The sequence below is a fragment of the Zonotrichia albicollis genome, chromosome 2 (assembly GCF_047830755.1).
Source record: "Zonotrichia albicollis isolate bZonAlb1 chromosome 2, bZonAlb1.hap1, whole genome shotgun sequence".
NCBI lineage: Eukaryota > Metazoa > Chordata > Aves > Passeriformes > Passerellidae > Zonotrichia > Zonotrichia albicollis.
In genome coordinates, this window is record NC_133820.1 from 111586376 (window position 1) to 111610123 (window position 23748).

General features: G+C 39.1%; 1 long non-coding RNA gene across 1 annotated transcript in view; it reads left to right on the forward strand.

Moving 5' to 3' along the window:
• Window positions 1-12460, forward strand: part of LOC113459972 (uncharacterized) — a 93743-nt gene extending 81283 nt beyond the window's left edge. The window contains exons 4-5 of the long non-coding RNA XR_003381575.2: window positions 9666-9874; window positions 10744-12460. This is a non-coding gene — a long non-coding RNA (uncharacterized LOC113459972). The remainder of the gene's footprint in view (window positions 1-9665; window positions 9875-10743) is intronic.
• Window positions 12461-23748: the final 11288 nt, after the last annotated feature.

Here is a 23748-nt window from a genome sequence, read left to right on the forward strand (position 1 = left end):
CTTTCTTTGAAACGTGTATATCTATACATATGCACACGTGCATAAATTACAAATAAAAAACACGTTATTACTTCATAATTACAGAAAATAATTGAATTCCAAGTTTCTCAGAAGAAAGAATTGGAAAACAATAATTCTCAAGTAACCAAAACAAAGTCATGAAATCCCTTCTCTAGGAGGCAGCCATCTTTTCATCGGCACATACCCAAGTCCGCCATCCCATTCCCCTGCACTTCCCCTCTTGCTTTTGTAAAAAACATTCATCAGTCAGCATGCTCCTAAGGAATACTTTGGGTTTACTGAAAAAGCGTTTTCTGATTGCTGTAGGTTGCATTATTTGCTACTCCTCCTGCTCTAGGTCTGCAAGCGAACTGCACTTTCTCACTCAGACTGGGGTTGTTGTGAGACATCCTGAAACGTGAGTGGGGAAACACACTGCTCAGACACATCTGGCTAATTGTTGGACTTGTCCATACGGCTGGGGCTGGCAGGGGTGGCAGTGCCACTCTGCCATCTGCAGTGGCTGCAGTCACACAGCCCCAGGCAGCTCGCGAGGACCGGGCGCCGCCAGGCAGTTCAGCCACCCTCGTGGTGGCTTGCATGCCTGGAGGTGAGCAAGAACAAGCACTCAGCATCTCACAGATGCGAAACTAATGACTTTTAAATCTAATATGGCCAAGTTTTCATGCCAATTATCAAATGAATGTTCCTATTTCCTGTAAAGATGTGCTTTATAATACTCGCAGCTACACTTTAACTGACTATGTGGTGCTGGATGTCTGGGCAAACAGGCTGTAAAAGAAGCTAAGTGCCAATTAAAGCTTTGGGAAGCAGCTCCTTTGCACAAACCCAGCGGGGCACTGTAGCGTACAAAATATTGCTTATACACATCCTGCATTTCTGCCTTTCATTTCTAATACACTTCAGCAACACCTGGCTTAAAGGACCTAGGATATTCCTGTGGAAAATCAACAATGGCAGACTTTTGGAAAAACACTGTGTTTGTTTTTAATTTAATTGTTACAAACCATATCAAGAACAAGCTGAAGGAAAGGTTCTTGACATTATCCCTCTGGAAGACTTAAATGATAGAGGAGATCAACAGAGCAGTTTTCTGTTAATTACGTTTTACTGCTACCAAGCTGCAAGTAGCTTTGGGATCAAATTCTGTCAATCCTCCAAAGCAAGATCTTAAGCAATTGGTCTGATTCTAATTCCCTAAGTTTACATGTACTGAATTTCTTATACTTCCTTATGTTTAAATAAATTATGTTGTGGGAGAGAACAAATAAATGGTTTTTTCCATTTACTTCTTTCTACAGTCTCCTGTCTCTATATGTGCACTCTGTAGTTTCTCTAGAGATGATAACAGCAAGACTTTTTTCCTCTGCAAACATACACAACTTTGGTGAATTAATAAAACATGGAAAAGGAGGACCAGCAGTAGATACAGGTAGATAAACAATTGCTAACGATGGAAATAAATTACTTTCTAAATTATTTTCTCATACTTTTTCAATATTTGGAAGGACTCTGCCATCTCTACCTGTGTTTTACAGTTTATTTTATATTTACTTGTCAAATTCATTGGCTTTATTTTTTCAATTTTTTTCTCATCTTCTCATCTCAAAGGACTGCTTTTGCTTTTTTTTTTTTCTTTGTGGAGAGAAAATTCCTTCAAGAGGCCAACGTCAATGTATCCTGCTGTTACTTTCAGCTCCATCTCTATGAAAAGGTGGGAGCAAAGGCTTGGCAGCCTTTAAACTTATTTTGATTTAGTTTCCAGTGTACAAACATTAAGAAGAACCAAGTCAGCTTTCTGAATAAGGGGTAGCTTTGTAACCAACATGAGATCCAGACTGTATTCTCTTTTACAGGAGAATGTAACTTGCTCTGTTTTACTTGATGCAAAATTAGATTTATTTTCCTCATTCTTCCCCTGAAAAAAATAGCCTGCTCAGCTAGTATCTGTACAGGAAAACATAGAAAAAATGTGTCAGGAACTTGAAGAGAAACAAGGACAGAATGCAAAATATGAAAAGATTGGTTCTTCCATTTAAGGGACAGAGAAAAAATGTTCTGGGATAACTGTAATGCATAAAGAAGGTAAAGTCTCACATTCTGGTTCAATTTGTTAGACGTGTGGGGGAAAAATTATCTTCTGTCTCTGGGAGATTAATTTAAAACTATGTCAAAGTGGGTTCTGGAGCCCTGCAGTGCAGCTAAGCCACTCAGGACAGCAGTATGTAACAGGCAAGGCTGCTGGTAGTTTATAAAGCTGGGGGTTTGGAGAGGAATATTCTGCTGTCTGATTCCAGTACTGGTATATCCCTGTACTGGTTTCTGGGTGGAGCTTGTACTTGCTTCTCCACAACATCCTGTTAAAAAAATTATTTTTATGATTATGAGCTTGGCTCGTAATTCCTAATGTTAGGAATATTTTTGTTCATTTAGTGTATTCTTTTGGAAAGCATGAAGGAAATAGAAAGCCTCGATTGTCTTTCTTGGCCAGGTCATCTTCAGAATAGATCTCAGATATCCTTGGGAATACCACATGAGGACACCAGTATTCTGTAGGTATGCTAAGCCCTTTTATCTCCTCCTCAGCAGAGTTGTGCCTTTGTGTTCTCTGCAGGAACAACTGAAATCCAAAGCTATCTCATTTATCTGTGAAAACTCTATTTATCTTCCCTTTCAGCCAAGTGCTTGGATTTTTCATCAAGATTGCAGTGGGAATTCTATGGTGATTCATATTCTCTGTATCAGTTACCAGTATTCAGATGCCTCTGTTTTTTCTTGCTATCAGAAAGGGTAGATTAGTAATTTTAGTAATAAGGGTAGATTACTAATTTTAATTAGTAATTAGTAATTTCTTGCCTTTGTTATTATTTTCTCTCACACAATGACAGATATTCAATGTCAATGAACAAATTCTTTCCAAACACAGCATGGCAATTGCTATTAAACAGGAAATATGTAAAGCATTTTAAAAAAAATTATAAAGAACAGCCTGTTCATTTTTCACAATCTAGAAAATTATGGAAGTCAAATAAGTGCTATCAAATATATGGAATAAATGTAGAAAACAGTTTGGGCAGATATTTAAATTGTAACAACATCAGTGGGATCAGAATGCATGAAAAATTACAACCCAAAAATAAATCACAATCCTAGCAAGGTTTATATTTCGGAGTTTTTTAATCATTAGACCTTGCTTAAAAACTTACATGTGCTTTCCCAGGAAACAGCAATTTTTATTTGGTGACAAGACATTTACCAACATTGGTAATATCTGAAATTTGGGGTATCTAAAATTATGCCAGGATAAAATAATTTGTAGGAGAGCTAAAAAAGAACTAACTGGTTCTCGTTTTCTTCCAAGTCAATCTGCCTACAAAGTTGTTACCTCTGATAATGCTGTTTCAAGTTGGGATTTTTTTTGCTGGGTAAAACCACAGGAAATATCTTTGTTACTTCCTCACGCTCCAAAAGCTCTTCCTTTCTCTCATTTGCTATACATTTTCATGTTTTTGTTTCATTCACTGCTCCGAGTGCTTTGAGTTCCAGCTGGTTTTCCTTGGGTTTGGAGCTCCTGTAATAAATATGGTGGGTGTGCTTTTGGATGTACTGTGAGCAACTCCTGATACACAGACTTTTACTGGCAATGCAGCCCCTCAGAGTCATTCTGGCAATGGATGCAGATGGAACACTGGGAGGGCACAGCCACAAACAAGTCTGACCACTGGGCCCAGATGAGCAGGGTTTCTTCGGTTCTTGTTTTTCATGTTGTTTGGTTTTTTCTCTCTGGATGTCATTGCTAATTCAATAAATACACTTGGTGAAGTAGAAGGGGAACACAGGGAGAGAATGTAAGTCAAAAATAGTACCCATGGCAATTTCTGGATAATTTTTGCATGCTGAGCATAAGTAGTAAACAGATAACTGATGTACTTGCTGCGCAGCTGTCACCTTGTCTGGGAATATATGTAGGGGCAAAGACCAGTAAATGCCCGAACACCTCATAAGAGGCACATCTGGTGTAGAAGGATATTAGCAATTCAAAAGCTAAACTGGGATCTAAGAAGGGTCATTGTCTGGTCAGCCAGTTTATTTTTGACCTAAGCTGTCTTTAATTTAAGAAACAGAAGGACTGGGATAAGAAGCAAGTACAAACCTAAATGGGGAGGCAGCTGGCTGCCGGGTGATGTTGAAGCTGAGTCACCCTTAAAGGGCAGCCCACCTGTACCCTCAATCAAGACAGGAAAAAGTAAAGGCAAGAATGAGTGAAAGCACATCCTCCCTGCCCATATGATGCTTAGGTATCAATGAAATCAAGCCATTTCTGTTACAATAGCAAAGAAAGAAAAACGAAAAGCAAATAGAGAAATATGTAAATTTTAAATAAAATCTGCCTATGTATGCTTGTAAATTATCCAAAACCCTTGGTTTGTCCAAGCAACAGCCATGTTTTAAAGGTGGTAATCTGTTTTTTGTAGTATTTCTTAATTCCAGTGTGTATTACAAATTTATGCAGTATGATTTAAATCCTGAGCTTTCTCATAACAATTCAGGAGTGAAAGCAATGAACAATCTTAGTACGGCTTTCTTATAAATAAAACATGCTACTATATTTTGTTAAGGGTCTTAAGTCCTCAGGTCTACGCTGGTGACTGATATAATCAGCTGGTTTTAAGGTTGTGATATTTTTTCAATAAAAGCCTGAGTTTGTCACTCTTAAAAAGGAAATTTGTTCTCTTTCAGATAGTATTTTTCTCATAGTTTGGGCCTTTTTCATCACCCAGCTCTGCTTCTTGACAAATCTATTTTCCTCATCCTTCCCTACCATCAAGAGTGTTCTTTTGGGAAGGAGCTTTTGGCTTCCTCAGAAGAGTTGCTGTTTTCTATTTCAGCTTAGGTTTCCCTTTTCCCTCCCTCTTCCACCTTGGGCACAGAGGTGTTGTTGCAATACTTAAAAGTAGTATCTAATAGATCAGGTTTGACAGAAATCCCCAAAACCTCTATGAAAAGCTTTTCACCCAGTTCCTTCCTGAAATATCACTGATGTTGTTGTTTCACAGATTTGTGTGGCTAAAAGCTCTCAATTGCTATTATTACACAAGTAGTCTCTAAAAATAGGCTTTAGTCTTCCTATTTCTGATTCCACTAACTAAACACAGCCCCAGTCTGTTTCTCCAGTCTACCTTTTTCTACCTTTCTACTACCTTTTTCCTCTTGTCCATTTTCTCCTGTTTGTTTGACTTTGGAGGTAAAAAAAAAAAAAAAAAAAAAAAAAAAAGAGAGAAAAAAAAAAAAGTCATTGCCATGGCTTCAACAGCAGCTGGGAAAAAATGGGGTGAAGGAATGAAATACTTCCAGTACTCCAATGTATAAATCATAAAAGCTCAAGTGGGATACCTGCTTACTTCATGCTAGTGCATCAGAACCCACTTCTGGTGACTTCCCCACAGCTCTGACCCTCAGTGTCTGAGAGCCCAGACATCACCTGAGCATATGCTGGGATCTCAGGAACAGTCGTGTGGGGAGGAGAAGTTGCTACTCGTCTTTTGAGGCTGCCAATACCTCTGCAGCATTATGGCTTGTTTGCTTGCTGCTTATGAGATTTAGAATACTGAGGACAGTTACTGAGTTGTATGAATCACCTGAAACGCAATTTGGCTTTGGTAAAGCATAAAATCAAGCAGAAGTCCCTGCTTCAAAAGATGCACAGGGGCCCATAGCTAACCTGGTTAGATGTGCAACACCCAAGGATATTTTAAGAGGAGAGGGGCTGAACTGGGGCAATGAACTACCAGTTCTGCTGTCACAAGGAGCAAGGGTGATAATTGCAGGGCAAACAGTCACACAGGGTGTGCTGTCATTATTTTTTCCTGCCTGTCTTTACCTATCATGCTGTGCAGCAAAGCTGTGGACTTTTTGTGCAAAATACAAACTGGCAGAACTGTCTGGACACCCAGGTAACTTGGCACTCAACTCTATTCACTTGGGACCAGGGCAGAATTTTCAGCAGTTCTCAATGAACTTCAAACCCAGAGTAAGAAAACAAATTATACTTGTGTATGCCATGTACACTTATCAAGACTTCCTGTACTGTGTGCTCCACACGCTTCACCAAAACAAAATTGTCTCATTCTTCTGAGACACATTCTGTTGGAGACAATGAAAGGATGAGAAATACTTTCTGGAAGTTTACTCGGCTCTGTATTTTTTTACAGTAAATCTCCCATTGTTTCCTGTGATCTTGAGATTCTAAACAATTTATTTTCCAAACCTAAGTGCCCATGGATAAGTTTATAAATATTCTGGAGTTAAAATATGTAGGTTTTAAGCTCTAAAATTAAATATATGAAGCATTTACATAATTTAGTACTCCATTATTATTAATTGTTTTTTATACTGACACGCCCATTAAATTGATAAGAACTCCTCAAAAATTTGAGTGCCTCAGTAAAGTTTTCCCAGAATTTAAATGCATCTGCATTCAGAAACCTTGCCTGATCTGCCTCTGTTTTTCATCATAGGAGACTGGAATATCTTTAGCTTCAAGAAAAATTATTTCCTTAAAATGTAGTTTGAAAGCTCCCATGGCATTGGAGATTTTTTAGGAAATGTATTTTACAAATTGATGCTAAAGTATCTTCTTTTGCTTACATTTGTGTCTTGGGGTTTAGACAGGTGGGAATGTCTTTCATTCTGAAAAGAAATAACAACACATCTCTGGAAAGTGCTCTACTATCTCTACATCTCCACTTCTATTTTGCACTAGGACCTTAAAGCATGTCTTCAAATTATAGATATGCAGGAGATCACAACTTACCTAGTGGAGTTTGATGATGAAGTGACACTTCCTGTGCATTTAAGGACTTTCAGAGGACTTAGCAGAAATGAGATAATCAATCTTGCTGCAACCCTTAAGTAGGTAGTTAATTGAATAAAAAGACAACTCTGATGCTTCTTTGGCCTCTGGAAGAAAGCTCTTGCAGGGCAGCACAATGTCACACAGGCCTGTGTCCTGGCAGCTACTTGCTTCAGTTAGCCTCTTGTCCAGGTGTGCTTCTTGATATGGATAAAATTTGGATAAAATATGTACATTTTTCAACCATAAACTCTGAAAACTACTCAGGCATGTGTTGCAGAGTTTTGATCAGACATGGCTTATAGAGAGGCCATGATCACATACAGCTGGTTAAAAAGTAAAAGGCAGCTGTAAGCAGCAAGTTCTCAGGCTTTTCCCTTAACAACAATAAACACCACGTCCTTGAGTAAGTGATGAGAAAGGCATGGTAGAAAACATGGAGGCCTTGAGAATGGTAAATAACAAGTCAACAACAGGATGAGAAAAACAAGTATTAGCCTCAACAAGAAACCACAGGTATTGACAGTAAAGGAGGGGTTGGTGTGTAATCTGTAACCAATGATGAGCTCAGGTTTTGCAATATGTATGAGCTTAATTAACACTACTATAAAAGTGTGTAAGCTGGATCAATAAATCGGAGTCTGATGCTGATAAATTAGGATGTGGTTGTCTCCCTTCACTTCGTCAGACATGTTGCTCATGCAGAGGATAACTGGCTGGTTTTTGGGTTTGGTTTGGGGGTTTCTTGAATGCAAATATGGTAGCTTCATTCTGGAACGTTTAGTTTTTAAGTGACAAATGGTCTGTGAAAGCCTCAGAGGCAACTCAGTATTAATGAAACCAGGCAGCAGAAGTCCCCATTGTTGCTCATAGTGGTGAGCCAACGTAACTGGAACTATAAAAAGTGAAACAGAGTTAGAATTTCTCCAGGTAGAACCCCTAAAAAGCCATAAAACACCTTGCTTCTGCTCTTTCCAGCACCTCAAGAATACACTACCATTCCCTCATTTGATTCTTCCACATATATTTTATTTCTTAATGCCCTCTTCTTTCATTTTTTCATTTCTGCCTAAAAATTGTGTTAATATTTTGTAAAGGCTGATTTGCTGATTTCATTTTTGTCAGTTTTTGTTTGGTCAGTTCTGAGGACGCACAAAGGACTGCAGCAGTTCAGAGCATCACTGTATACCAGGACTCATTACTTCAAGAAAAGAAGAATGGAGGCAAAATATTTAATCTTAGTCTACCCATCTAAATCTAACATTAATCCTCATTCTAAACTCTTCTTACAAGCATCATCTTACAGAAGTGTGCTCCCTTTAAAGTTGTCTCACTCTTCCTTGTGTACCAGGGGCATGCAAGGCAGGACTCTTCATATCAGCAACACACTGTGAGCAGAGGCCTTGCCAGCTTAGCTCAAGTTTAATTTTTTTTCTCACAGCTTCCAGCCATCCCATGGAAGTGTTTATTTTACAGATGGGTCAGCTTGACCCACTAACTTTATAGTAGGGAACTATTTCTATGTCTCAGTTTCTCATAACTCTGTTAAACAAGTGCTGCACAAGTCATTCTGAAAAAGTGAGGAGACAAATGTTTCAAGCCAAAAGTTTAATAAGAGGTGCCTTCAAGGAGAACGTTCTGTAACAGGGTGGGCATTCTTTTCCCTCAATGTTTCTGAAATACAGTATTTTCTTGTTTGTCTGTTTTCGTGAAGACTACTGTAATAACAGTACGAGCGAATATAAATGGCCTTTACATGAAAAAAGACAAAGATAGTGTATGAAATTTTAAATGTCTACGTTATATATGTTTCTCTGTTCAGTGTAGAGTCAAAAATATAAAATTATTTTCTTTGTCCATGAAATATATGTATTTTCATACACCGAAGATTGAAAAATTGTTGCAGAAGAACTGAATATTTGACTTGTACTTGCACTTAAATGCTCAGCCTGTGTCAGTGGCAGAAAGTCTCTGCTGTACTGTGGGATCTCAGCACCTCAGGACTGAGGTGCCGAGTCACCGAGACCACCCTTGGGGGGCTCGGGAGTCCTGGAATGTTGCCAGAAGTGTCTGGTGGCTGGACTTTGATCCTACACAGGAGACGACACCTGTATGAGGATAGGAGGACTTCACCGGGGTGAATGGTGAAGGGATTAGTTAATTAGAGGGTGAGACACAGGGTTTAAGATTTCTGTACAGGGGGGTTTAGAGAAGTAAGATGGAGGAATTGGGGCGTGTCCTGTCCTTCTTCTTCTTCTTCTTCTTCTCCTCCATCTTCTGTGGTGATGGTGGCACTTTGGGATTGGTCATTACTGAAAGTGCACCGGACAATAAGAATAAAAGGTATTGGGGAAAAATGATAAATATTGTACACGTAACTATGGGTATAAAGATAGGTGACTGTCCGGAGGGCAGGACAGTGTGCTCATGGCTGGCTGCTGAGCAGACCTCTGTCGGGCCGAAAGAAAATCTTTTAGATAAACAATTAATAAACATAGAGACCGAAAGAAGAACTGAAGCCTCTTCTCGTCCTTTGATACGCGGGCTGCCCCAAGGCCACTCCGGGCCCTTCCAGGCCCTCCAAACAGCCGAAAACCGGACACTGTACACAGAAAAGCTATTGATAAACATTAAATGAACAGGACTCACCAAAATTTGCCTTAGATCAGAACCTCACACTGCTCAATCTCTAAGCAGCATGCAAAGTACTCATTTTCAGATTCAGAAAAACACAATGACTTGAATAATGAATTACAAGTCCTAAAATTTAGTATCTGTCTGATTTTCCCAGGGCCCTTGAATTCAAATGCTATTGATCACCTTCTGAAGCAAAACCAGTGGAACAGGAAGTTAGCTGGAGCCGTCGAGCTGCTGCTTCCACAACAGTAGCACAATCCTTTGTGCATTTCTGTGACTTTTGTGACACTGAGAGTGTGGGAATTCAGTGGAGTGGAAATGAAAGCCAGCAGTGTGAACTGCAATATGACAGCAGACTTACTGGTAAGGCATTTCTCAAATTGCTTTAAGATGTTGGACTGATAATTAGAAACATATTGATTTCTCTCACGTAAGAAGCAACGTTTAGAAAATATTCTCCTTCCTTTATTACTATTTAAGTCACACAAAAACACTATACAACAACAGATTTATTCAGTTTTGACCAAGTAGGAACAAAAAGAGTGTAAGCATTTAAACTACTACTAGATATCAATGAACTTTAAAAAATTATACCAGGAAAAATAAATCACATGATTGAGCAGTTTTGGTTTTAAATTTGGATGGGTGATGGAAGGAAATTATTATTATTTTGAGTAACACATATTAACTATGCAAAATCCTGTCAAACAATGGCCTCTGTAAGCAAAATCATACCCACATATCATTATGCTCAAATTGTTTTACGGGCAGAAGAAGATGCATGTTATGTGTAATGCCAAGAATTTAAATTAAATCCAAATGGGAAAATTAACTATCTAAGTAAAGAGTGTTTGTTAGTCCACTGAAGTCATCATGGAAAAAAATAAGTACTTTAAAAGAAAAAGTATAGTACCACAGAGCAGCTATATTCATGCTTCCTAGTATCTGCTACTTCTGGTATTATGCACAGCCCTCCTGGGCCCCTTGGGTGATGAAGCTTTCAGAAATGAGGGGATCATGCAGCTCAGATTTTTAGCCACGAAGAGTATGATCTTTTTCATTTCTCCTGTCTCATGTTGGGAGTCTTTTGAGTAATATTTCTGTGTTTTCTAACGTGTCATGCACCCTGCTTGCTCTTTACTGAGTAGCTCATGGTGCAGCTGCACTTCCTATCCATGGTCTATTTCACACAAACCGCAAGTTTTTTCTCCATTCTCTTTGTACCGCTGCAGGAGGCGTTGCTCAGCTCTCAGTCTGCATTTCTCGAGCTGACCATTGGTGACTTGTGGATAGCGCAGGTGCTCCCGTGTGAAACTGACCCACCTGTGTCCATCCCATGCCTGCACTTCTCCAGACCATCTCCTGTGCTCCACTTGCCAAGGTGCTCTCATGCCATGTCCTTTACAGAGAGTATCTGCATAAAACTATTGTACCATAGAAAGATAAGCAAAGATAAAGCAAATTAAGCATAACCACACGGTCGTTTCGAAAATTTCTATTCTAGTTAAGCTAGGAAATTGCAGGCAGCTCAAGAAAAGCTTAGACAAAGTAAACTTGGAAAACGGCTCCTGAGGCCTTGCTAACTCAATACTGCTGCTAGCACGGCAATACACTATGTACTGGGCACCACGGCTACCCTGCACCAGCTACGAAATCATGTCTGTCTGCGGGTTTTCGGGGTCCTGGCTGCTGCCGGGAGCCCCGAACCTGGGGGGGTGCGGGTGGACCCCTCCTCGGTGCGTCCCGCCGCCATCACACACAGTGTCGGATGACGAAATGTCGGCACGACCAAGTACAAGGCAGGGCGCGGAGATTCCAGCGTTGTTCCAACATGCTTTTAATGTCGGGGAGTCTGAGGGCGCAGGCGGGAAAGGAAAGCGGGGTACACCGCAGCTGAAAGGTACCGGAGTCGGGGTGCGGAACCCCGAGCCCGGGCGGGAACGGGGTTTATAAGGGGTAAGGGGTAGGCGGGACCGGGGGTGCACTTCGACCGCTAGGAAGGGGGTACAGAGGTATAGTGGGGTGACTGGGATACACCACTAAGGAAACGGGGAGAGGGTGTTCTTTAGGGAGAGAGCCAATGGAAAGGTGGGGAACAGGGAACTTTCTGGAACAGAGGGTGTGAGTTACATATGATTGACTACTTCATCCCAGGGTGTCCCAGTCTCATAATCTTTGTCCCCTTCCCTCACATGTGGCGTCTTCATTAGTATTGTGATTCCTGTTTGGGATATTGCTCTTGGAAACACTTTGGAACTACTTCATTTCGCTTTTTATGTGTAATGTCATTTCTATGGTGCCATATTTTCTCTCCTTGAAGGGTTTATCGTCCTAGTTCCTGACTTTTTAATGAGAAGCTGACAGCAGGTTTCAGTCATTCCTACTCCAGGATGGGCCATCATCTCTCACCCTTCAAGTCACGGCACTTCATCTACCCCAAGTGTTACCCATTGTGCGATGTGGCAGTAGGTCAGGGAATATGAAAAGCAGGCTCCTCTGTGATGGGCTACACTGAAGGTTTGCTTTTGTTTTTAACAAGAGCTGTTTGCTTACATTCATCTTGATACGTTAAATTAATACAAGGTCCAATAAATGATTAGTCATGAAGAGTGCAGTTAAGCATACCATTCAGAAGAAAGGAAAAAGGAAAAAATGGGGCACACGGTTAGACATTAGATTATTTTGTATTACAATAATTTACAACTGCTATACAACATTGCAATAATTTGTAACTGCTTTAATTTTCTCTCTGGTTGTCTCCTGATTTGTGTCTTCCATGGAGAGTTCAAACATACTCCTCTAGTGTAAAAGGTAGAGGTTCTAAGGACTTGTGCAAAAAATCCCCATGGTTTTGGAGGAAACTAATCTTTCAATTCATCACTTGAGTCCTTTTGATGATGTTGTTCCTCCACTAGCTGCCTTCCATATTGCTGCAATAATAAATTACATTCAGTAAAGTATGTGTAGAAACTAAATGTTGAATGGCCTTTTGTGTTTATGATTTGTTCTGTTATTGCACGTACAGGTTTAAATGTAGCTATTGGGAATAAAATACATAGCATTTTTTGACTAGGAACAGCTGATGACAAATTCCCTCAGATAAGTTCATTCTCATGATCTAATAATTGGGAGTGGTTCTGTTCCATCTCTGCAAATATATATCAAATATTTATGGCTCCTGTTGGATCCAGCCTAACAGTGAACTTAAACATTTGAGTCACTCAGTTTTTTTCTCTCATGTTCATAGTTTCAGATCCCAGGGCCTTCAGGATGTTGAACCTAAGCCCAGCATATGGTTTCCAAGGAGAAATCTTGCATTAAGAACTGTTGCATTAGATCAAGGGGCAAATGTTTGCTATTCACATGAATTTGTGCCACAAAACCATACAGTTTAGTGCTTCTTGAGATGACAATGTTCTTGTTCTCAGAAACAAACATCTAATAGTGTGAGCTAGGACATCTGCTTGTTTCTGCCATATTTAGGGAACAGAAAATTACTGCTTGGTCAGATTATCATTTTGTGATGCATAATAGCATTCTTTTAATCCTGATTTCTGAATCTGTCTTTTCTTGAGAGAAAAAGAGATCATAAGACTTTCCTTAAATATATTTGATGTCTAATTGCTGTCTTAACAGTTGAAATTTTCCTTATGGACTAGATGTGCAGTGGTTGCATAGTTCTAAAAATTACATGGCGTGTTTATTTTTAGACTACCTCATTCCATTTTTCTGTCACATTATGCTCTTTTTCAAACTATTCCATTATTTTCCAAGAAGAGGACTGACAGAGTTGTTGCTAATGATCAGAGATGAAGGCACAGCACCTCAGGTAATTTCTGCCCTTTGCTAGGTAGCAATAAAAGGACAGAAAATTGTTTCACGTTTTATTTGTCGTTATAGCCCCACAAGTGTATATTAAGCTGATTTTGTTGATTGATAGGAAATCAGTTCTCCTGTGTCCATTGTGCTGTGTGCTCACAGGCTGGGCAGTGCCACACAAAGCCTTCTGCCCCGCGCAGCAGCTGGAGCTGCAGTTTGTGCCATGGCACCAGCTGCTCTTCAGCTGCACAGGGAGCACCTCCAGAGCCTGGGTCTCTGTGGGATCTCAGGATCTGAGTCCTGAGATGCCGGGCCACCGAGACCACCCTTGGGGGGCCCGGGAGTCCTGGAATGTTGCCAGAAGTGTCTGGTGGCAGGACTTTGACCCTACACGGGAGACAACACCTGTATGAAGATAAGAGGACTTCACCGGGGTGAATGGCGAAAAGATTAGCTAATTAGAGGGTGAGACACAGGGTTTAGGATTTATGTACAGGGGGGTTTAGAGAAGTAAGATGGAGGAATTGGGGTGTGTCCTGTCCTCCTTCTTCTTCTTCTTCTCCTCCATCTTCTTTGGCCATGGTGGCACTTTTGGATTGGTTATTACTGAAAGTGCACCCAGCAATAAGAATAAATGGTATTGGGGAAAAATGATAAATATTGTACACGTAACAATGGGTATAAAGATAGGTGGCTGTCCGGAGGACGGCACAGTGTGCTCATGGCTGACTGCTGAGCAGATCTCTGTTCGGCTGAAAGAACATCTTTTAGATAAACAATTAATAAACATAAAAACCGAAAGAAGAACTGAAGCCTCTTCTCGTCCTTCGATACGCGGGCTGTCCCAAGGCCACTCCGGGCCTTTCCAGGCCCCTCAAACAGCCGAGATAACCTGACAGGTCTCAGCACCACAGCCTGCTCTGTGACAGAGAGACAGTCATTGGAGCTTCCTTCAGGAAGAGGGACTTCTCCACCCTGGGGTTTCCAGAATGGTAAGTGCTCTCTTTCCAGGAGCCCTATTCATTGCTGGGACTCCTTTGTTCTTTGTCTCCTTGAACATGTGTGGTAGCTGAAGGTGGATTTTGCTCATCGTTTCTCATATGTTTGCTTTCTTTCCGGCTCTTAGGTAAAGTAGGAGTTACTGAGTGCAGCATTCTGCCATTCCACAATGCTTGCAGGTGTTCTGCAGGGTATGGTTTGATGTCTTCTCACACTCATTTTCTTTCTCATCTCCATTCACTCTATTATGTATCGCTTCAGAAGATCAGGCTTTCCTTCTACAGCATGGAGCCTTCTCTCTTCCCCACTGTTAACTGCGTCTTATTTTTCAATTTCTGATTTTTCAAATTATCCCTTTTTGCCTGTCCTCAGATTCATAGCCCATGTGCTTTTTGTCTCCATTGTGACATCTATCTACCTGTTGCTTCATCAGATTTTCCATTAAAGTCACTTTGTTTGGGGAAGTTAGTTCTGTTTAGGATTTCACCACTGCACTCTGGGCAATATCTGTTTGGTTGACTAAGGATTTCTGACCACAGTTTATCCAAGAATCAGATGCTTGGTCACATCTCAAGTCTTGCAAAAGTTGCCAGCCAGAAACACGGTCACATAAGGATGGTCAGTAGTTGTGTGGATTATCTTCGAATCTGTTTTTAATAGAAAAGCTGAAATCACTCCAGCTACAGGAAAGCACATTGACTCTACCTCTCATGTAAAATTATTTATTTCAGAATTTCTCCTTTAGTTTGCCAAATGCACATGTCTTCTTAGCATTATTTCCCTAAAATTTCCTTTAGGAATGTTGCTTCTCACCAAGTTAACCAATGGGATTACTCTTGTCTTCATCTAGTTTTCTTTTTTTTTTTTCCTGAAGCTTCTCTATTCCAGCATTGAGTATCTTTGCTTTTGTTGTGCATATCTTCTATATCTTGGTATTTAATTGCCCGGTAGTGTAATCTCTATGTTCTATTTAGCCCAATGTTTTCAGTTCTTAGTTAATCCTGATTCATTTATGCCAAGTTGTTCGCTGTCCCAGAAGAATTATGAGACAAGGATTTGGTAAAGTTAAGAGTTTAGAGCATGTAGAATATATGAATGTACTGATGGTCCATAAATGAGGCAAATAAAGGTTTCATGAGTCACCATGCATTAGCTACCACAGAAATGCTGAAACTTTACTTTAAAATTTAATTTGATTCACTTGTGTTACTGCCTGACTTTTTTTTTTCCCTTAGAACATCTCACATTTATCTAAACTATATAAACTATTGGCTTTTCAGTCTGAGGGCAGTCTCTAGCTCCCAGAACTCCCTCTCCAGAGGGAAGAAAGGGTACAGGCATTGGAGCCACCTCTGCTGAACTGAAAGCTTCCTGCTATGAAGGTTTTCTTTTATTCCTTTAGGACAGCTTTTTTATTCCATATTCTATTGTACCTTCTTTGATTGAAATCCCTTGCCAATTGCTCTTGAAAAATCTAAATATAACTCCGTCCTTTGAATTTGCCTTTATCTTAATGGTAATACCTTGCAGTTAAGATAAATGTTTTTTTCACTGTACAAACGAATAAGGAACAGCACTTCAGTTGTGCATGGATCCAAAGGAATTTTGACAAATGTGTGCATTTTATCAAGGTGGCTTTATACTACCTCTTTATACCACAAGTCTTTTCAAGTAAAACACCATTGCTTTCACCAGAGTTCCTTTTTCCAAATTCTCTCTCAAACTACAAAATCTTTTGAGGATTTCCAGGTGAAGAGGGGTTAAGCTCTTTATTGCATGCTTCTTGAAATTAGGACACTTAACAAAGAATAGTAAATTAATTCCAAAAATGTAGTGATAGCACAATGCAGAAAAGTAATGCATAATATATACTTTTCAAAAGGCAATGCTAACCTTTATTCTTAGGAAAGAAAAAAAGAAAAGAGAAAATAGGCGTTGTTACAGGTGGTTTAAGTGGTACTAATTTTTTTTCCCAGAAAGGAAGTATAAATGCATTCATATATTTGAGAATTTGTGGGGTTTTTATGTATAAACATAGTTTAGTTATTTTCTAAAAAAGGAACAGAAATTTCATGTAAAAAATTTCAGCTGAAAGTAGCTGAAAGCTGTTCCAGCAGTGTTACATATGGCTTGCCTTGTTTCTGTTCTGCCTTTAGAATTCTTTTATAGCATTTCTGGGAGCAGACTAAATGATGAGAAGGGCCCTTGGGCTGAACCAGATCGCAGATTTACCTGTAGGATTTTGGCCTCACACTTACAAAATTTATATATGCATTTATTCCATCAAGAAACTCCAAATATAATTTTATGCTGAATGACCACTCTTACAAAGCCAGTATTCTTTGTGCAAAGAATATTATAGAAAAAATTTCTGCACATAACGTGTTTTTTATGTGTTGAAAACGTAGGCAAAATAGCTCTTAGGAATCCCAAAGCGAGCTATAATTTAGTGTTGAACTACCGTGATCTATGAAAATTTACCATGCAAGCTGCTCATATTAAAACACATTTTTATTCCCGTTTTTCATAAGTAGTTTTATTTGATAAATTTTCATTCTGTTCACCCTCCAGTCTTCTGGAGAACCTGCCTAACACCTCACATCAAGACATTTGAGAAGAAAAAATGAAGGGACATTTCATATTTTCATTTCTAAGTTTCCTAAAAACAGAAAATACACAGTTCAGGTGGTAACACCCAGGAAATTGTACACCTGCAGTTTGTGTGTTTGCCCTGCACAGAGTAGGGAGAGGTGATTTGATATTACCAGAGCAGGCTGAATGATCTCTGAGACCTCCTTGGGTGTTCACAGCTGAAGTGACCTTTTTTTTCCACCTGCTTGTAAGGGTAGTTATGCATTTGGAAAGGGGGCTTTGCAGCTTATTTCTGTAGTTGTTTCTTTGTGCTGCTACATCAGGGGGCATGCTGAATCTGAGCATTAACTTAAAATGTCAGTAGCTAACCTTTTGAACAGTCATTCAGTAAGCCTTTACCATTTAATGACAGGCATATATAATGAAGTGCCAAAATTTCACGCACCTTTTTCCTAGAGGGCTTTTCATTATGACCACAAACAGCTTGCTCTTTGTTCTGGAGGCAGCAGAGCTCCAGGAACAAATGTATTTCTTTGTTTGGTTTCATGCTTTCTAACAAGTACTTATGAAACAGTGCCAGAATAAAAATGAAAATACTCCATGAACACAGTTAGCTTTTGGCTTAACATAGTGCAAAATAGAAACTTGTCCCCAGAAAAGTCATGCTGTGTCTCACAGGGATAGTGTACCTCATTGGAAACCCATTTAGTGTTAGCAGGGAACTAGAAAAGGTCAAACTTTACACTTATTCATGAATTATTCTGTAAAATCAAAGAAGGATAATTCTTAAGTAGTCTAACCAAGCAGAAGTGGTGGAGGTCTCAGCATAGCTGGCCTCTTCCCTTCTCTGAGGGGCATGTGAATGCTCACAAAAGCAGGCACAAAACTAATTTTACTTGAGGGATCTGTTCTGTCATTTCTCTGCCCAGAGAACAGTAGGGGGAAAAGGACCACATGCAAAAAGTGGGTTCTAAAAGGTGTAGTAGTCAGGATAAAGACTTTCCATCTTCAAAGAAAACTTGATCACCTGGATGATAAGCATATTGTCTTTTCTTCTGGAACCATGAGGATCATCCCACACTCCTGAGATGCAGTATTGCAGTCTCTCATTCTCCACCTTACCTTTAGCTCTTCAGAGTGTTTCTTTTGTAACCAAGCAGGTTCAAATGTACTTTCAGAAACACTGAAGATTGTGCAAATACTGTCAAAAGTGATTTGCCAGACCTACTTTGAAGTAAAATATTTGTTGTTTCTTTGTGAGCCCTGCTTGGTGGCTGGCACACACCTTGTGAGAGAGGTGTGCAGGTGAGAGCCACACAGGTGTCCCCCAGGGCTGCCTCCTGGGCTCTGCTGAGCTGGGTTTGTGCAGCTCTTGAGCTGCTGGGCCACCATGGCAGCAGTCACTTGCTGCACTAAAGCTCTGTGCACTGAACACTGAGAGATCACAGCAAGACAAACCTCCAAAGGGCATTTGTCACAAAGCAGGGAGTGATGTAAGATGGCCCCACATACTGATTCTTGCTTTAGTTTCATTGAACAGTGAGTTTCATGAAGAAGGAATTTTTCTCAGTATATTTTTAAAGGATTCTTTTAAAAATAAAATAAAAACAACTAAAACAACCCTGGGTTGAAAATGCTTTTGGAGTGTGTACAGTAATTGCTTTTGTGCTTTCTTTTCCAAGAACATGAGAAACCTCATTTCAAATTCTGAGGTAGTTTTAATAATTAAAGAACCACTGATTTTTCCCAAGGGATCATTTGTGTGCACCAGCTAGAGTGTCACTGAAACACAAGTTTTTCCTTTTGTCATTTGACAGACAGAGGCACATGGAAGAGAAAACACAGTCAAATAAAAATAAAAATTAAAAAAAAAATCTGTTCTGTTAAATACCACATAGGGAACACCAAACAATCAGATCAAACAAAGGGCAGCCTCTGGCACAATTGCAGGAACTTCTGTACTCGGTAAGTGGTATTTGACTTTATAGGAAGAATTAATACATTTAATGTTGGGCTGGTTTGGTTAGGTTTTAATGCATAAATTATGACATTCCTTAGCACTTCAATGGATACTAACTTCCCTGGAACAATCTCTAAGTCCCCCAGAAATAGGTGTGTGCTGCTTTTGCTGTTATTACATGCCTATTTTCATGTAACTTTCCATTGTTTCACATTTGCTGCACGTCTAAACACAAACGTAAGGTTAGCTCTAGCTGTTTTTATCATAGTGGTTGTTCAGGTAAGCATTAACATGGTAATATGTTAATGCTCAAGCATACAGAATTAGATGTCTATTTAAAATTTTCTCTCCTAAAATTTTCTCACCCTGTATACTGATCTTAAAATTGTGAACATGGTGATTAAATTTTACCGTATCTCATTTCTCAGTGAAAAGTTTTCTTGTAATTATAGACACTGGCTATATGTTTTAACATCTTCATTTTGAAACCTGTTGGTAGTTCAGAGCAAGATATGGATTTTTTTTTTCTCCCATTGACAGAGGCTGTGTGAAATTCCAAATTCAGAAACACGTTTGGTGTGTCAGCAAGTGCTTTGCAAAAAGGCATTCATTTGCTAAACCACAAATATTTCCACTCATCTTTTAGTTCACAAATGATGATGGAGCTCATCTTCTGTAATGGTAATTTTATTACGGTGATTGGATCAACTCAGGATTAAAGCTTCTTAGATTTGTCAGTAACCTCTGCAGGTCATGCTTTTGACAAGGGTACCAGTTACATTGTTTATGGGAAGGTTTGATTCTATTTGTTTTTCCGTTAGAACAGCTCCATTTTAGAGATAGTTACTCATTGCACTTTGTTACCTTTTTTTATTCAGAACAAAAAATTAACTTTTCTTCAATTAGATTGTTCTCACATGCCCTCAAGCATCAAAAAGATAGAACTACTTTTATTTCACATGGCTGAAAACTCCACCCACACACACATCTTGAAAGATTAAAGACAGGGGAAGGGTATATGTGTGAACTAAGAAAATATCTTTGCCTTAAATAGAGACCAGGCCTCTCTTACTACAGATTTCATTCTTTATGGAAAAGGATAAGAATGGTAATGCATATACAATTGGAAAAAAACGTGGTGTTAGGGCTCCTATAATTCACCTTGCCCCACATTTCTGTGTTGTGCTAGAACAAATAGAATGTCAGAGAGTACTAAATAAAGCTGTATGTTAATACAAGTCTAAATTATAAGGAACAGCATGAGTAATGCTTTTAGTTAAACTGGCTGGGATAAAAATGTCTTGATGCTGTCTTCATGCTTTAGGATGCACATATTGATCACGCAAAAATTTATCCCCTCCTAGCCCATTCTTCCTCCTTTCAGTGTAACTTTATGGAGTATGAGCATGACTGTTTGCATTCTGGTTTGTTTGTTTGCTTTTCCCCATTGTTGACTCCAGCTGAAGATTACAGGAAATATTGGTTTAACCTGATAAAATAATGCCTAGTCATATTAGCAGCAAGTAGTAGAGAGGCATTATGTGGCCACATGTGAACTGATTAGGCTTTTATTGGTTTTCTGATTTCCTGAAAAAGAGGTGTGTCAGATCTGTCTTAACAAGATTAACCTGTCATTAACCCAAGTGCTAGGAAAAAGAGAATGGCTTGCCAGCCAATAAGCTGTTAATAGAAAACTATTTTTTTTCCTATAGCAGTTAATCAGTGAAATGTAAAAGCACCCAGTTTCACTCACATTTTTCTACAAAAACTGCAAGCAGGGTGTTGCACCTGAAAATGGTGCTTTAAAGAGATGCCTCTCTCTTGAAAGCTATCCACTTAAACCAGAACTGTGAACTGGGATTTTTTAGCATGGAGTTATGTTAATTCATTTTCCAGAAATGTAATTTAAGATCTCCTCCATGCACCCCAGGCACAGAAGTGCAAGTCACACGTGGAAAGTCTTCTAACAATTTCAAGGCTTTTTCAAAAGGAAACATATTCTGCAATGTGACACAGAGAAGGAGACATCCCAGAGATTGATTTCAGATTGTGAAGGCATTCAACATGCATGTTTTTAAGGTAAAAATACCTCCAGCCTAGCTTGGCTGCTATGTAATTTTGCAGGTACCTCTTCCCAATCTCAAGGAAATCACCCATTTTGTGAACCACGGATGCAGCTAAAATTGATGTGAAAAACAGTGGTCCAGAAATTATCTGTGTGAGGAATTTCTTTAAAATGCCAGAGCAGTTCTATGGTAACAAATTGCAACAAAATTGAACACAGGGGTGATGCTAAACCTCCTGCTGCTTAAAGAAACATCTTTTAAACTGGTGTTTTATTGTGCTGTACTACCACTACAGGTTGAAAGCATTTGTGCAAAAATATTAATTTATCATGGTTCTTGTAAACCATGACAAAAGGCTGTGCTGTGGCAGGAAAAGTAACATGGATGGACTTTCAATGTCTTAAAGCCATAATACTCTTAATATGGTGACCAAGCACTCTAAATCCCTGGCTTGGGATATCATTTGCCTTAATTACTTGAGGATCATCTGTCTTAAAGTGCTGACTTGTTCTTGAAAACATAAGGTTGGTGATGCAGTGAAAGTCAACTGGCAAATCTGATATATAACTTCAATTAATATTTTCTTACAAGTAGTTACACAAATATAAACAACGTAGAAAAATGTAAAACCCTCTAAATAGCAGGTTTATCTTTTCATCTCTCTCTTTCCCCTCCTTTCCAAATTAAAAAAAAAAGTAAAAAAAAAGAGAAAAGTATTGATATAGTATATGAGGGCGAAAGACATTTAATACATATTAACATATGTGTTAATAACATATGTATTAATATGTATACTTAATATACTTAATACATATTAACTTCTATTGCAAGAATGGAAATGGAAATTTTGATAGCCAAAGGCCAATATCCAAAATTATGAAGAAATGCAGGGCAAAGCATAAGAAGAAGTTAAATCAGGTAAAGCTTAGATGGTATGAGCAGGTTATATTCATTGATTTGTTGTAGTATTGGGATTTTTAGAGCACAAGGAGTATTAAAAAAAAAAAACCCTAATGTCATTTTTTAACTGAAAAAAAGAAATCTGCACCAATTTCTGGCAATTTTGGTGGAGAAAGAGAAGAACTTTCAAATCAAGGAGTAATAGCAGTATATATGGATAGCAGGTTTACATTAGGAATTAGCAATTAATTTAAGAGCAGAACATTCCTGAGTTGATTGAAAGCAAAATAATTCCATTAAGCTAAATGTCAGTAAAGCTCTGAGTGCTTGTAGTACACAACTGTTTCTCATAAGGGATCCAAAGTTTGGCACTGAGCAAGGCACCAAGGCTGTGTTACACCTATTATCAGACCTTGGAATTTATCCATTTTGGGGTGATATCACAGGAAACTGTTTAGGTTGCAGTCCTTTTGGTCAAGATGAACCATTGTTGTGTTACTTTTGTTTACATTTTGTTCCATGTTTTTCCTTCAATTGAATACTTGACTATATGCAAATAAACTAATTTTTAAGGGGGAGCATGCATGATAGAATTGCAGCATAAATTAGTATCATCCAGCCCGATTCTTGCAGATCATACCAAATGTTACCAATTAAATTTCCCACCAGCTGTATCCTTTCTGTAATAGATGGCCTGTTCTCCTGATGTGGAAACAAAAGTTGAGTCTGTACGCAGTACTTGGTGCTGTGGAGAGCACAAAGACATCTTGAGGACACTTTTGTATTACACTAACTGTTTTTTTTAATTGAGCAAGTTTTACCCACCCTGCATCATTCAATCTTAATCTGTCTTTCATTTCTGCTTAAATACTATTCTGGTTGTCCTATAAATGATGAATAGCTATAAACTCACCCCAAATGGCTATGCTTTAAACATTAACTTCTCAAAATTACTGCATCATTCTCCCCAGGTATGCCATCCCCACAATGCTTATATATTGTGATGCCATGGGAGTTTCTTTTAGCCCTTTATCACTGCTTCAGTTTGTTACACCTCTTGCACTATCTGCCATTCCTTGCCTGGTTCTCTGTACAGAGTCTTTTTCTCATTTTTATGTTTTAAGCCACGCAAACTCTGGCATTTTGGCATAATAAAATAAGGTAGTAATTTTTACTACTATTAAGCCCAGACTCTTTGTGAAAACTGGCCTGGGTTTTCTTAAGTTCCTGGATACCTGGCAATTTTACATGCACTGAGATCAGCCATTTAATCTGTCACATTGAATAAGGTAGGATAGCTTTGATGGATAGTTTGCAGAATACGTATTATTCCTGTTTCAGAACAGCTGAATTCCTGTTTCAGAATAGCTGAAATGTCTGATAATCATTATACCATGCTTTACCTCATTTTTACGTGTTCAGATAGGTAGCTTATTACTTTTAATGCTTCTCAGTGTGCCTGAGTGCTGACAGTAATAGCTTCAGCACTGCTTTCTATTTGTAGGAATGTGTTGTTAAGAACTGGAGTAAGTTACATCTGTCCTGATCCTTTCCTTCCTTGGAAAGCATGACATTGCTTCCTTTCCTCATCCCTTTAATCATCTGTTGGGCCTGGTTGGCAGTAGCGGCATCAACACACTCAATGGCACAGCTAAGCCTTCTCAAAACTGTATTGAAAACTCACTGTGGCCACCAGAGAGAAACAAGAGCAGTAATTGCTCTTCCTCTTGCTGGGCCCTTTTCATCCCCTGATAGCACCCTGCTCTTCAGGAGCTCCCAGTTTTCTTTTCTTTAATTCTGGGGGATTTGAGGTGAGTTTGGTGCTGGATTTGGTTCTCTGTTGTTGTGTTTGGGGTTTTTTGGTGGGGGGCAGAGTGTTTTTTTGGTTGGGTTTTTGGGGG